The sequence below is a fragment of the Cervus elaphus genome, chromosome 19, assembly GCF_910594005.1.
Source record: "Cervus elaphus chromosome 19, mCerEla1.1, whole genome shotgun sequence".
Lineage (NCBI taxonomy): Eukaryota > Metazoa > Chordata > Mammalia > Artiodactyla > Cervidae > Cervus > Cervus elaphus.
In genome coordinates this window covers 94,069,105-94,074,446 of record NC_057833.1, presented here as the reverse complement: position 1 = coordinate 94,074,446, position 5,342 = coordinate 94,069,105, and the positions used below count along the sequence as shown (strand labels likewise).

Below are 5,342 nucleotides of genomic sequence, written 5' to 3'. Positions count from 1 at the left end.
TAGCAACAACAGTAACAGCAAACAACTTTACAATGTCACCTAAGTAGTTTTTTTTTTTTTTTTTTTCTCCCTGTACATTCTATTTTAGCAACTAGAAGCTGCTACTCTGTACATGTAGCTCAATTTTCTGCACATTAAGCTCAATGAAAGTGTGTTTTTCATGTTGGTGACTAATTAAGTCAAAAACAAAACAGATGATAGCAAGATGAAAGTGAAAGTCTCTCAGTTGTGTCCAACTCTTTGCAACCGAATACTCTAGGCCAGAATACTGAGTGGGTAGCCTTTCCTTACTCCAGGGGAATCTTCCCAATCCAGGGGTCGAACCCAGATCTCTTGCATTCCAGGAGGATTATTTACCAGCTGAGCCACAAGGGAAACTCAAGAATAATGGGCAATTCTTCCTCACCCAGGTCAGGAAGACCCCAGGAACTGGGGTCTCCTGCATTGCAGGTGGATTCTTTACCAACTGAGCTATCAGGGAAGCCTTTCCTATTTTCTTCTATATACCATATTCAAGTATTCTCTTTAGCTTATTCTGTTAATATAATAAATACAATTGAAAAGCTCATTGTCATTTTTTCCAAATATTGAAACTATTGATAATTTATGTTGAAGTAATAACAAATATGGAGAAGGGAATGGCAACCAACTCCAGTATTCTTGCCTGGGAATCCCATGGACAGAGGAGCCTGGCGGATTATGATCCATGGGGTTGCAAAACAGTTGCACATGACTTAGCAACTAAAAGAAAATAAAGAATAGCTCAATTTAGAAATCATCATCTCTTTTACATTACTACATCATTAAATATTTTAAGTAATCATTTTTTTTTGTTTATTTATTGGTGGTTCAAAAAGTTAACCTGGATTATTGAAGTAAATTTTTTCAAAAATTCAAAAGAGTTCAATTAGTGAATTTTACCCTTGTTTGTTCTTTAAGAGTATGACTTTTTCATTATATATATGAGAGATAGCTCAGCTTGAAAAGCAAACATTATTTAGGGAAAAATTAGCCATTTGGGAAATTGGAAGGCAAATGAGTTATACAAAGTGGAGGTTTCTAATAGTCATAATGTGTAATTCATAAGTATTCCAATATACGGTAGCTGAAAGGAACAATAAAATAACCAAACCAAAGAAATAAAATCCTGGTATTAATCCTAGGATTTGCTTTCAATAACAAATAAAATATATAATAGGTGAAAAAATGTTTTATTTATCAGAATAAAATGAATAACCCACAGGAAATAAGTTATTTGCTGTAGTAAACATCAAAAGGGTGAGAATTACAATATGGTATGTCTCCCAAAGAGTGTGAAACTCGGATAAAGGATGTAAGTCAAAAATTGGAGAAGTGCATACTTAATATTAATAGAAGTTGCCACTTTGTATCAACCTTGAAGTGATACATATCTTTCATGCTATACTTTGGAATAGCTATTTTATTTGTTAGAAACTATGAATGCCTATCTTTATTAAGCTTGATATTTTTATAGCAAGAGTATAGCATGCATTATGATTCTGTGAAACAAACAAAGCAGAAGTGAAAGCAACTTCTAGAAATATTCATTAGGAAAACAAAATAGTGAATTATATTTTGGAAAACAAAATGTGAAGTATTCAAATTCACTTAAAAGTGATATATTTTATAGTCAATCTGAAAAAATTAGACTTTTCACAAAAATGACTTTTTGTAGAAATTGGCTTTTTACTATATGTCAGGTACATTTTTAGTCTCTTTATGGATATTTCTACATATATATATATGTAGACAGGGAGGCCTGGCATACTGCAGTCCATGGGGTTGCAACGAGTTGGACATGACTCAGCTACTGAACTGAACCAAACTGAAATGATGTATATTTATGTATGTTATTTAAATTTCACATACCTCAGTCATATAATAAATATCATTCTATTTTACAGATTAGAAAATGGATATATGAAACTAAGCAACTCGCCCAAGGTCGCAGAGTAACTGGTAATTCAGCCTTCAAGTTAAACTTAAAACTTCAGAAGTTTGTTTATAGGTAAGTTAAGTTCAGTCACTCAGTCGTGTCCGACTCTTTGTGACCCCATGAATCGCAGCACATCAGGCCTCCCTGTCCATCACAAACTCCCGGAGTTTACTCAAACTCATGCCCATCGAGTCGGTGATACCATCCAGCCATCTCATCCTCTGTCGTCCCCTTCTCCTCCTGCCCCCAATCCCTCCCAGCATCAGAGTCTTTTCCAATGAGTCAACTCTTTGCATGGGGTGGCCAAAGTATTGGAGTTTCAGCTTCAGCATCAGTCCTTCCAATGAACACCCAGGACTGATCTTTAGGATGGACTGGTTGGATCTCCTTACAGTCCAAGGGACTCTCAAGAGTCTTCTCCAACACCATAGTTCTTTTTTTTTTTTTTTTTTAACCGTAGTTCAAAAGCATCAATTTTTCAGTGCTCAGCTTTCCTCACAGTCCAACTCTCACATCCATACGTGAACACTGGAAAAACCATAGCCTTGACCAGACGGACCTTTGTTGGCAAAGTAATGTCTCTGCTTTTTAATACGCTATCTAGGTTGGTCATAACTTTCCTTTTAACTTTCCTTTTAATTTCATGGCTGCAATCACAATCTGTGGTGATCTTGGAGCCCAAAAAAACAAAGTCTGACACTGTTTCCACTGTCTCCCCATCTATTTTCCATGAAGTGATGGGACAAGATGCCATGATCTTAGTTTTCTGACCTTAATTATCTATTGCTGTAATAGTAATTTCCTTAAAATATAGTTAAAGTAATAAGAAAAATCATTTTTTCAATTTCTTGTAGTTTGGGCAGATCAGGAATTGGGAGCCACTTAGTTAAGTAGCTCATCTTTGGAGGACTTTAATGAGTTTTCAGTCACAATGTCAACTGCCAAGGCTGCAGTCATCTGAAGGCTTGACTAGAACCTCCATCTAATTCTCAATAGTTCTTTCCACAGGACTGCTTGGATTTTTATGGCATGCAATTTGATTCCCCAAATTTGAGAGAGCCAGGAAACAAAAGCAAACATCAGAATGCCTTATCTAGCCTCAGAAATTAAGTACTTTCACCTGCGTGATATCTTCTGATCCTATTCGATGTGAGAGGAAAGCGGAAGTGTTATTCATTCAGTTGTTGTCTGACTCTTTGCAACCCCGTGGACTATAGCTCGCCAGGCTCCTCTATCCACGGAACATTCCAAGTAAGAATATTGGAGTGGGTAGCTACTCCCTTTTCCAGGGGATCTTCCCGATCCAAAGATCAAACCCAGGTCTCCTGCATTGCAGGCAGATTCCTTACTGTCTGAGCCACATGGCGGTCTCCTAATGTGAGAAGAGATCACACAAATTCAAGAGCCCTCAGTAGTGAGGATCAGTGGAGACATTTTGGAGACTGTCTTCCATAAAGCTATATGTCAAACAAGAATACACTGTTCTCCAGTGGATGTTAATTCTACTTTATTTTTACTATACTATATTAGATATGGCAATGAAGTGATAATGAAATTCTATTTCATTACCAATATATTGGATATAGTTTTCTATAGATAAAAGTAGTTGGTAAGAATATTGGAAGCCTTCTCCCTATTGAAACTTTTGTGGACTATCTTCCTGATTTTATTGCAACATGTTTTGAATAATTATTGAAACATACACATTCTAAAACCAAAGACTGGTGCAATCCTATTATGCAAAAATTATATGGTATGTTGTTATGTAGTTTAATTTCTGAGATATTTCAGTGGCAGTTTTACAGATATTTTGCCACGGCATATCATACATCCTTGGCCTCCCCTGGTGGCTCAGAGATAAAGAATCAGCCTGCAATGAAGAAGTTGCAGAAGATGCAGATTCGATCCCTGGGTTGGCAGGACTCCCTGGAGGAGGGCACGGCAAAACATTCCAGTATTCTTGCCTGGAGAATCCCGTGGACAGAGGAGCCTGGTGGGCTACTGTCCATAGGGTCACAAAGAGTTGAACATGACTGAAGTGACTTAACATCCACTCACATCATGCATCTTTAGATTTCCAGGCTGTTCAGCACTAATCCTTGGGCCTGCTCTGAATGTAATTTCTATGACAGCATCCCATTTCTTGGTATCATTTTTCTTAGCACTTAGGCTAAGATTGTTGTGTTAGTAACCATTGCCTCACAACAAGCCACTCTGAAGCTCAGCAACTTGTAAACAAAACATTATTTTTTGATCACCACTCTGCTGAGTAGTTCTTTGAGTCTGGACTGGCTCTGCTTAACTTGATTTGTGTTCTCTGATGTGGCCATATTATTTTTAGAGTTTGATGGTGGCTAGATGATCGTGGTTAGCCTTACTCCCATGTAGATTGGCAGATTTTGGTCATGCCATTCCAGTTCTCCTTCACGTGGCCAAGTACCTTGCAGAAAGCTTGCCAGAGGCGTATTTACACCATTGTCTTTAGTTTCAAATGCACCAAGGAAGGTCAAGCCTCAATAGGTAAATGGCTTTAAAGCCTCTGCTCTAATCAGCTTGATTTTGCCCTGTTGGCCAAAACAGAACACATGACCAAACTCAGAGTTCAGGGGACAGAGAAATAGAATCCATCTTTTTTTTTCCAGAAAACAAAAGTGATTTTACTAAAATTTACAAACTCACAAGTTGTTGGCTCTATTAGTTACAGTGAAGCTTTACAAAGGAAAAAAAAAAAAAAAAAAAACAGCACATCTTATGAAATATTCCCCACCATTAAAATGCCTTGTAGCCATTTTCAGGGACCTTAATGACTTCAATGTCTTTAAGGCTCGTAACATGGCTTTCCTATTGACAGCATTTTCTATATTTTTTTAACAGTAATTTTTAAAATTTCTGATGTGGGCCATTTAAAAAATTTTTATTGAATTTGTTACAATATTGTTTCTCTTATCTTTTGGTTTTTTGGCTGTGAGGTACATGGGATTTTAGCTCCCTAACCAGAGTTCATACCCACATGCCCTGCATTGGAAGGTAAAGTCTTAACCACTGGACTGCCAGGGAAGTCCCTAGAATTTATTCCTTGATGGAAACAGATGCAAAATCACACACACATAAACACACACACACATATATATATATGGATGTAAAAATATATGTAGCCATCTTTTTCTAGAGTCCACCTTTTATTATTTACATTCTTCCCACATACAAATTATATTAACCCCAATTCTAAGATAATCAAAAGTCTTATCTGAATTATGGCAACAAACTTGAAGTTCAGTATCTCATGATATAGTTCAAGCCTAAGAACAGTGGTAGCTCCTTGGATGTGACTCCTTTGGCTCCATAGACCTAGGAATTAAAAGAATGAGTTACATATCTTCCACAA

The 5,342-nt window shown here is 36.9% G+C and overlaps 1 non-coding gene across 1 annotated transcript; it reads right to left on the bottom strand.

Moving 5' to 3' along the window:
* Positions 1-4,734: 4,734 nt before the first annotated feature.
* LOC122676265 lies at positions 4,735-4,853 on the bottom strand. The gene has a single exon (XR_006335534.1). It is a non-coding gene; the product is annotated as a small nucleolar RNA SNORA33 (small nucleolar RNA).
* Positions 4,854-5,342: the final 489 nt, after the last annotated feature.